The 8,332-nt window shown below is 34.8% G+C and overlaps 1 pseudogene across 1 annotated transcript; it reads left to right on the top strand.

Moving 5' to 3' along the window:
* The first annotated feature begins 5,164 nt into the window (after positions 1–5,164).
* LOC149142461 (CASP-like protein 2BC2) lies at positions 5,165–8,332 on the top strand (annotated as a pseudogene). Its single transcript, XR_016264059.1, has 3 exons — positions 5,165–5,420; positions 6,029–6,161; positions 7,666–8,332. The product of XR_016264059.1 is annotated as a CASP-like protein 2BC2 (transcript).

Here is an 8,332-nt window from a genome sequence, read left to right as displayed (position 1 = left end):
AAACGATGCATCAATCAAAGCAACACCAAATCCAAAAGTACTTGATGAAAATTTCTTTCACTTTTTCTTTCGAATAGATAAACAAATACACTCATCTTAGTTTGTAGACCAAAAAATGTAATCTCTATTTGATGAATGACAAAGATGAATTTCAAATGCAAGACGACCTAGTACAAGTGAAAAACAACTTTGGACAAGACAAACTAAAACTAATGTAAATCAATGTTTCAAATGCTTTTTACCAGATGATCAGACCTAAACAATCAGCAAACCACTTCACAAGAAGCAAGTGACAATCAAATGACCTATAAACCATAAAATCAATCCAATTTCACTCAAACACTTGAAAGTTCAAAGAAGTGAGAATTTGCTAATAAAATGAGGTAATCAATCAAAATATCAATAAATCTAGCCATGCAAGAAAAAACAAGACCTGAGGGGCTCAAACACACTGGAGTTTGACAGAGAAACCCTAGGTTTTTTTTCCAATCCTAGAGATCAACACGACTGTTATGGCCAAACTGCATTGAACAAGGGATTAACATGACTGTCGTAAGAGAAAGCGCACTGTCAGCGCAACTGTCAGAGAAAAAAGTGTGTTGGGTGAGGAATAAGGCAAAAAATAAAAATAATTCCACAAACACTTCTAGACTGAGCACTCTAAGATAGCAACCAGTGATTGTGCAGACCTATACAGACCCAAACTAACTGAGAACACGATGGTCGGTCAAACTGATCAAGAGATCAGTTGAGAAAAGAGGATGAAAAGGCTATAGCTTCCCCAGTGGAGTCACCATTTTGTTGTGAAGGTAAATCCCCTCTATGGACAGAGGCAATCCCTCTAGCACAATGAGTGGGTTTAGCAACAAACAAACTAACATACACTTTCCTAGTTTATGTTTAACAAATGCAAAGAGAAGGAGAAACCTACCTCGCTCTGATGCTAATCGTTCGATCCTTTGGAGATGACTTTGAATCTTTCGCTCCAGGCCTCACTCCTTACTTGTTCTTCACGTCTGAGTACCTGCAAGGAAGATCAAAGAGATATGCAAGATACAAGAGCATATATGGCATACATCAAACATAAACTACTTAATAGATCAAGGAGTATTAAGCTAAAAGAATAAACATTTACACAAGTATGGAAAGTGAACATCAGATGTATATATTAATAAGCTAAAAATGGAATCATACAACCTATGCATTAATGTTGGAGACCTCCTTTTGGTAAATGTCCAAGTCCGAGAAAAGACTCTCCAAGCTAGAATGGGTAGCATAGAAGCATAATCTCAGCATAGGGATGCAACAACCAATGACCAACCATTTGGGGATGGAAGGGAGTGAATTTATAGGAAGGGAGAGGGATTTAGGGATCCACAAAAGAGGGAGGAAGGTCCACATCTCAAGGGGAAATACCATGATGACAAGATCAAGAGGTCCAAGTGGGAGAGCTCGACCATATCAACAACAACCAATATCCAGTTCATTGTTCTTGAAGGTTCTAGTGCACGAAGCTTCTGCTCTAGTTTGGGAAAACCTGCCAGAAGAGGTTCAGCGTGGGTTTTCCTATCAAAACCTGCACTGACAACACTAGTGTATAACTGTGCAACCTGCCATCAACACAAGCAGGCAATGGAGCAAAGCGCATTGATGCTAAAACTTAGGTTTTTAGATAACCTTCTTCAGAATGAATTCAGGGCAGTTTTCTGTTGATTCTTCAGGGAGATTTTGGTTTGTATATCATGATGTATATGCTGCATAGTAGTCAATGTTTTGACACTTCAGGATATGGAACAGGAAGTGAAAAGGAGGTATGAAAAAATAATGTGTAATAAGTTCACACCCTTACATTCAAGCTGAAATAACTCACAATCAATATCAAGGACAATCACCAATGTATACCCAAAAGTGAGTTTCATTTCTCCTTTATGACTTTTATCATTAGAATACCATGGATTATCAAAATACCATAGGTCATCAAAATACCATGGATCTCTTGTCTTTACCTTTTTTCCCACTCAATAATATAAAGTCACTTAATAACACCCTTTTAATTTAATTATTCATTTCACTTTTGATGTTATTTTTTCTCAAGTGAAAATGAACAATTAAACTAATCTTCTTGGAAAGGGACATTACACTTTTCTTCTTGATCATGAAGGAGTGGAAAGGTGAGAGAGGGCACTTGATAAAATTGTTACTTGAGGTGGTGCAACTACTTCTTCTTTATACATTGATATATTAACTTGCTATTCTATTCCTTTGGTTTTTTAATTGCCTTGTATGACCTAACTCACTTTATTATTAATTCTTCAAATTTGAATATATGTTTATACTTGAATTGGTTGTTGGGATTTTTGGGGGGCATTGTGAGTATTTTGCTTTTGTCATTCATAACTTTCTTAAATCTTACTTCATCTTGCATTGTTTTGAAAATCAATGTAACTATTTCTTTGTCTACAATCATGACATTGCAATGGGATATGTTCATAATTTATTTTTTAAATATGATTTCTAAGAATTTTAGGATTTTTTTTCTCCAAATCAACCTCACATAAACTACTAAATAGGGATGTATCTTTTGTTTTTATCTATACTTTGTTTATATCTATCTCTAGCAATGCCTTTCTCCTTAAAGGTTTCATCATCTGATAAAATTAAGGGGAGGAACAAAAGTGACATCCATACCAAATTATCAACATCTCATTTAGACCAAACTTATCATTAGTACCTCATTTTTGGGTCAAAATTTGGCTATCAATTATTAAGATATAAACTAATTATTTTTAAAAATCATAGACCTTTCTTAAATTCTTTATCCCCTATTAATATAATGGTCAATTAATTGCACGCCAAGAGCCACTTTATAGCCTAATATGTAGAGATGTTGTCTCGTAACTTTACATTTAAAAAATAAAACCAACATAAATCCATCTTAACTCTAGTGCAGAAAATGGATCAAATCTCTCAAAATACAACCCTATTTATGAGTGTGAAACTTGAGGAAAGGTTTGGACCTATAAATCAAATATTTGAATATGCATATTTAATAAATGGTTTTCACATGAAGCTAGAGAGTTGTTATTCCATTAATAGGTTCTTTTGATTGAAGAGGTAAGGAAGATTTGTAATTCCTTATATATATATATATATTGTGTTGCAAAAAACTAGCATAAATCCATCTTAATTCTAGATCACTCATATATATATATCTTGAGAGATTTGATCACTCTTAAAGCTTGGTAAATATAAAATTAAGATGATCTAAAAAATTGATCTCTCTTGAAAATTAATAAAATTAAAATGAATCTATATTGATTATAAATATAATATAAATATTTTATGAATTTCTCTTCTCTTTTATAACATATATTACATAAAAACGTATTTAACATATTTATAAAATAAATAATAATTAATAAACATAATGATTAACAATTAAAAATTAAAACATAATATTTAATATTTTAAAATAATTTTTACAATTTTAAAATCTCTCTCACATTCCCTCTCCTTGCCCCTATCATATCTAGGAGAAATAAATAATTTTTTCAAGAGAGCAACTTATCCAAGTGCTTTCTACTCATTACTTCATTGACTCGAATCCAATCCTATCCCTCTCCTTGCCCCTATCATATCATATCATATCATGTTTATCCTCAAGGAGAAATAAATAATTTTTTCAAGAGAGCAAGCTATCCAACTGCGTTCTACTCATTACTTCATTGACTCGAATCCATTCCTAAGTGGTAGATTAGTAAAGTATATCGCAATCAGGTGAATTTCAATCTTCAGCGGACCTGATAATGATTCTGCTTGGAAATCCTCGAAAGCAACTTTTCAAGGTTTTCAAAATTTTGGTAAAGCAGCTGAGGAAACTTTTGGAGCGAGTGTGAATGCAGCGCGAAACATTTGAAAATGGAAGAATATAAGAGCGCGTAGCAATGATATCATAGTGATGATAAAGTGACTAAAGTAAGTAAAGAGAATACCAACCACAAACTGTCTGCACCAAAAAAAACAGTGTATATCGCCAGTGGCGATAGGGTTAGGTAGCTCTTCTAGTGGATTACACCTACTCTTGAAGACATGATGAGTAAAATGAAATTAAAAAGAAGCAACTAACTATTATATGTACTATGTCTTTGGAGTTTTAGCAAGAATTTCACTAAATAATAAAATTTGAAATGTTTTTTGGATTACATAAATGGATTATGTGTTTTTTATTACACATTTTTATTTAACATTTTGAAAAAATTCACACTTGAGTTTGAGTTTGATATTAATTTGCAATTGAGTTTAATATTTAGATAATATAAAAATCACAACTTATATTTAAATTTATAATTCTAAAAATCTAAAAAAAACCATTGAAACCATCTAAATGCATGCTTCCAAAAACTATTACATTTAAATAATAAAAAAATCACAACTTACAATTAAACTTGTATTTCCAAAAAAGCCATTGAGACAGTGTGAGTGCATCTTCAGAAGAAACTGTTACAAATATTATTAGTAAGACATAAAATTTAATGTCCTTGGGATTTTCTTTAAATGGAAAATACGAACTCCAATTGCATGTCCAACTTCCACACCTAATTTTCACCCATTCTGAAAGTTTTGGCAAACGTGGCCATCATTGAAGAGCCCAGAGTTGACACGTGGAACTCCTCTCTGCTGATTGTTAAATCTGGCATAACGTGGTATCCAACGCCATTTTAGCTGAACATAATAAAGTGGGAGTGGAGGAGCACAGCACTCAATAATCCACCCCTAAAACATGGGCATGGGCTCGGGCTCCAGAGTAAATGCATGCTATGCTTGTCTGTTCAGTATTAGTTACAAGTACTAAAAACGGATCACGTGGTTTGATTTCTCCCTATTTAGGAAATCCCCTCCATGGCCATAAATACCCAAAAGCCCATCAACATCGTTCAATCCACACTAGCCTCAAACAGTGAGGCACAGGGATAAATATGTGCAAGAAATTGAAGTAATGGGCATGTAGGCGAGCATCCCCCAACAACATTCAACCTCCTCACCTGTCTAAATTCAGGACCCATTAATTGAGCCCTGCTGCATGCCTAAGTCCTACATATCCGAGGAGACGATTTAATGAAGTTTTATAGTTGAAATCTCATCGAGAATATCTGTAATACAGGAGAAGCATCAACAGGAGGAGGAAGAAAGGTTAGAATGGTGGGAGGCAAGGCGAATGTTAGTGTTTTAATGTCACAAGATGATTCTTTTCAGCAGAAAGTGGTGTTGGAGAAGAGGCTGAAGATAGGGGAGGTAATTTTGAGGTTTGTTATGTTTGCTTTGGCACTTGTTGCGGCAGTCCGCGTGGGGACTGATACACAGACTCGTACCATATTCACCATTGAAAAGAAGGCCAAGTTCAGTGACATGAAGGCTCTTGTGTGAGTATACTCTGTTCTTCATCGTTTCCTTTTTCCTTTTGGGATGTCTTCTGCTGGTTTTGGCTCTGTTTGATTGTTTTCAGTTTTTCTATAACAGCTGGTAGAAAGTGGAATGAAAGATAATAGGGTTTTGAGAGGGGTTTCTGCCATTTTTAAAGCTTGGGCTGGTCTCAAATTTGACATGCAAATTTGGATGCGAGTGATGGGAGCATCTTTTTTGTGTTTGTGTAAAAAACTGGGTGGATATCTTAAATTTTAATTACCATAATTCGAAAATTATAAGTAAATTCTTAGGCGTGAAGAGGGATCAATAAGGAAGGTGCAATCTCAGATTTATCCAATAGGATGAAAAAGGTGAAAAAAATTGAGGTTTGCGCCTTGAATTCCATCTATATGGATAACAGTCCTGGGTTATAATGGATGTATGCTAGTAAGTATTAGGAGTGTTTGTGGGTAATCGTTTCTTTTAAAGAAACTGGATCTATCTAGGTATCTAGCTTGTAGAGATTGCTGGACAACTAGATTTCAGTGCAGCGAGATTGATTGTGAAGGGCAACATTGAGATGGTCACTAGACTTTTTGTTGTGTGTGCTTGTTTCTGGATGCAGGTTTCTTGTTGTTATAAATGGAATTGTAGCTTCCTATTCTCTTCTGCAAGGACTCAGATGTGTTTTGAGTATGTACACTCAAAGCCCTTTGACCAACAAGCCTTTAGCATGGTTGATTTTCGCTCTTGATCAGGTAAAGTTATTGTAGACTCTAGTTTATTTGTTCTATTGAATTATTATATTGTAGCCATCACTGAGACCTCACTGAAAAGACAAGGCAAGTATTTGATTAAGATTGCAACTTTTTCGAAATGTCACAGGATTGAATATTAGCTTGGACATTGTTTTTTGACAAGTTAAACAAGCATGTCAATAACTAAGGTCTTTAAATTTTGATTTGTTAATGCTTTTAGATCAGTCTTCTCTTCACTGATGCCTGGACACAAATTTCGTAATTAGTTTTGTCCTTGTAGAGCCTTTGACTATGAGCTTAGTCTTCAGGTCTGGTTATGAGCTTAGGTCTCAATTTCTTAAAAATTAAGGATGACAATTACCCCTATGTGTGGAAATTTTATTTGGTTGATATCAGGCTAGCTCTTTCGTTAGAATAGAGGCTGGAATGCAGAGATCATATCTCTGGTTTTAGTGTGCCAGAAATGAAATGATAAAAATGTTATCTCAGTTCAAGTTTTTAGTATGCCAAAGATCGACCTGACAGGAAATCCCTTAAATTCTTTCTTCTCAGTGGAAGAACACTGCATCTCTAGAATGATCTTATGTTCTGTCTCTTCCCCGTCTTGCATCTACATGGGTGCTTTATATGCTGATGCTTGAATATATGATCTTACAAGTTACAACCTTTTAGCCCTAGCCAAAAATTGCAATCCCATGGCTCTTGCCCACTTGGTAAAAACAGTTGGCCTTTACCAGTGAGACTATTGCTTGTAAAGCTCTCGACTGAAAGTAACCAGATGGCCGAAGTTCTCTGCAAGATTGTTTCATTATTTTTGTTCTGCACTATTCGAAGCTTCCCAGTTATCAGTTTTACATTACAGCTGGTCAATGCATGGTTGCCTTTAATATTGCAGAGATTTACTCTGTGTCTTGAAAGACAAATTTCGGGTTGTATGATAAAAGATTTGCAACTCCTGCTAGATATAACAAAGTGTGTCAGATTCCTGTCTTACGTTTTCTATAGTCCCAACTGGTCGTTTTCTATAGTCCCAACTGGTATTCAAATTGAAGCATTCAGTGCCTTCAGATACCAGTTTGCTACTGTAAAAATGACTATATATATAAACACTCTCTTCTAAAATAAGAAACCAATTTTAAATTTTGCATGTGAAAAGAAGGGCGTAGTTGCATCACTGTTAAAACTATTTTCAATCTTCTAAATATTGAATTGCATTCCAAAAAGCTCTACCACACTGAAAAAGTTTGTCCATCAAGTCTGATCACTGTTACCAACATCCTTTGGCTTGTGGCCACCTAATAAGTGTGGAGTTACATATGCACTCTCAACCCTACTTGTTTCTAAGAGGAAAAGGAAATCAGCTGCATTGTAGCTTTATTCTCTTGTCCTAACATTTAAATATAATAGGTTGGTATGCTTGAATACTATCTTAATTTATGCATTATAAAGGCTGTTCGCAAGAGAATGAAAAAGACATGCTAACCTTTAAATTTGTTGGTCACAGACAATAGCCTACTTTTCCCTTGCCGCAGCCGCTGCAGCTGCGGAGTCTGCATACCTGGCAGAAAGGGGTCAAAATGAATTTCAGTGGATGAAAGTTTGTATCTTCTATGAAAAGTTGTCACCAAATTGGAGAGGGGCTTGTCAGTATCTTCCTTGTGAGTCTAAGTATGGCAACTGTTTCTGGAATGTCTGCATATCATCTTTTCAGGCTGTATGGCCCTAAAGGAAAAAGTATTCAATGAAGGTCTTCAGACATGTATAGTAAATTTATACTGATATCTTATCAAGTGAAAGTGGTATCAGTATACATTGTAGATGTGAAAAACCATGTGTTATATTTTTCTATGTTCAAGGAAATAATTCGGCTGGGTTTGCAGGATCTGTTTTTCTCCCTTTTTAAGAAAATACAGTTTACACTATATTTAAAAAATGCAGGAAGATTCTTGACATTTCGGTTGCTTTTGAGTCTGTAAGTCTTCAAGATTTTAGTTCACATAATCTGAAGTTGTAAAAGGAAAAAGTATTCAATGAAGGTCTTCAGACATGTATAGTAAATTTATACTGATATCTTATCAAGTGAAAGTGGTATCAGTATACATTGTAGATGTGAAAAACTATGTGTTATATTTTTCTATGTTCAAGGAAATAATTCGGCTGGGTTTGCAGGA

The sequence above is a fragment of the Pinus tabuliformis genome, chromosome X, assembly GCF_031772625.1.
Source record: "Pinus tabuliformis cultivar Carrire ecotype Pingquan chromosome X, CPIR1, whole genome shotgun sequence".
Lineage (NCBI taxonomy): Eukaryota > Viridiplantae > Streptophyta > Pinopsida > Pinales > Pinaceae > Pinus > Pinus tabuliformis.
This window is presented reverse-complemented; position numbering and strand designations above follow the sequence as displayed.